Here is a 2,518-nt window from a genome sequence, read left to right as displayed (position 1 = left end):
CCCGCAGACATGTTGTAGAGAGTGCCTACCTGGATCTAAGTCGAAAAGTTGGAAGGTGGATGTCCATATTCCGGAATACCAACTACCTGACTTTCAGTCCTCATTTCCCCGCATACATGTGGTAGAGAGTGCCTACCTGGATCTAAGTCGAAAAGTTGGAAGGTGGATGTCCATATTCCGGAATACCAACACCCCGTCTTTGGGTGTGCATTTCCCCGCATACATGTTGTAGAGAGTGCCTACCTGAACCTAAGTCAAAAAGGTGGAAATTGGATGTCCATATTCCGGAATACCAACACCCCGACTTTGGGTGTGCATTTCCCCGCAGACATGTTGTAGAGAGTGCCTACCTGAACCTAAGTCAAAAAGGTGGAAGTTGGATGTCCATATTCCGGAATACCAACACCCCGTCTTTGGGTGTGCATTTCCCCGCAGACATGTTGTAGAGAGTGCCTACCTGGATCTAAGTCGAAAAGTTGGAAGGTGGATGTCCATATTCCGGAATACCAACACCCCGTCTTTGGGTGTGCATTTCCCCGCAGACATGTTGTAGAGAGTGCCTACCTGGATCTAAGTCGAAAAGTTGGAAGGTGGATGTCCATATTCCGGAATACCAACTACCTGACTTTCAGTCCTCATTTCCCCGCATACATGTGGTAGAGAGTGCCTACCTGGATCTAAGTCGAAAAGGTGGAAGTTGGATGTCCATATTCCGGAATATCAACACCCCGACTTTGGGTGTGCATTTCCCCGCAGACATGTTGTAGAGAGTGCCTACCTGGATCTAAGTCGAAAAGTTGGAAGGTGGATGTCCATATTCCGGAATACCAACACCCCGACTTTGGGTGTGCATTTCCCCTCATACATGTTGTAGAGAGTGCCTACCTGAACCTAAGTCAAAAAGGTGGAAATTGGATGTCCATATTCCGGAATACCAACACCCCGACTTTGGGTGTGCATTTCCCCGCAGACATGTTGTAGAGAGTGCCTACCTGGAGCTAAGTCAAAAAGTTGGAAGGTGGATGTCCATATTCTGGAATATCAACTACCCAACTTTGAGTTCACATTTCCCCGCAGACATGCAGTGGAGACAGCCTGCCTGGATCTAAGTGAAAAAGTTGGAAATTGATGTTATTTTCTGGGAATATGTATGTCAATTCCTGGAAATTGATGTTGTTTTGTTGGAATGTCCCAGTGTAGCAGGGAAAGTGAAATTTCAGGTTTGCAAACATTAAGTAATGTTCTACTGCCATCTAGTGTCATAAAATGAAACAACAATATAACTTTTTTTGAAAAAGTCTTTATTCTGTTTAAAAATGCAAATATAACAACATAAAACAACTTTCTTAATGATCTTGAAGGGATGAAATGTCAATTTAAGTCATTTCCTGCCTTGTTATATTTTTTAATTGTGTAATAATAGCCATATTAATGAAATCCATGAAGGTGACACTAAAATGTGGAAGGAGTTCCACATAAGCAACAACACCGATTCTAACTCCGAGCTATGCGCGGATAATTAGGGTTAGGGTTAGGTATAGGGGGTAAATGCAGCATCGTCGCTAGTGACGATCGTCTGACAACTACTGACAGGAAGGTCCTATCATCTTGAAACTCATATCACTTACTGTTATTGTCAAGACGCTTCTTTGGAGACTACCCTCGACTTCCTCCGATGACCGGAAGTTGGTTAAAAACCGGAAATAAACATAAAAATCCTTATATCTCGAGAACGGAAGGTCGTAGAGAGAAGCGGACAAGTTCCCCGGCTTCCTCGTGGCCGGTTTTGGGGAGGCGGAAAAGAAAATATTTGACCTATGACCTTTCGTTCGGAAGTTATAGGCGTTTGAAGTTTCCCCATTGAAATGAATGGGAAAATCAAAAAAGTTTCTAAGTCCAAAGTGGGTTCCGAAAAAAAGTTCCCCCAGGAAGTGTATAGGAGCACGTTTCAGGTGATTCTGAGTCGAATGGCATACCTTTGTAGTGAACTTTTTTTTTTTGTGAATCGACAGAACTTAGAAAATTACTTACTGTAGCCACTGTCCATTTGGTTATTTGTTAATATCTCGAGAACGGAAGGTCGTAGAGAGAAGCGGACAAGTTCCCCGGCTTCCTCGTGGCCGGTTTTGGGGAGGCTAGGGTTAGGGTTAGGGTTAGGTTAGGGGAACATGATCTTTGGTGGAGTGGGTGACTGTGAGTGCACTGGCCGATTGGATCCAACCACACCAACAAGGAAGGGAATAGGGTATGAAAAGGTCAACTGTCTATAAATAAAATATGAAAATAAGTAAAGAAAAATAAATAAATAAATAAACAACTCATGAAGGGTTAGGATAGGGGGTGGCTAGGATAAGGGGTGGGGGGCTGGAGGTTAGGTTGAGGGATGGGGGTTAGGTTGAGGGATGGGGGTTAGGTTAAGGGGTGGGGATTGGAGGTTTAGGGATGGGGGTTAGATTTAGGAGTAGGGGTTGGGTTTAGGGATAGGGGCTGGGGTTGGAATGTAGGGTTAGGGTTAGGG

Source organism: Alosa sapidissima, chromosome 21 (genome assembly GCF_018492685.1).
Source record: "Alosa sapidissima isolate fAloSap1 chromosome 21, fAloSap1.pri, whole genome shotgun sequence".
Lineage (NCBI taxonomy): Eukaryota > Metazoa > Chordata > Actinopteri > Clupeiformes > Clupeidae > Alosa > Alosa sapidissima.
The sequence above is the reverse complement of the archived record's forward strand: the minus strand, read 5'-3'. Positions refer to the sequence as shown.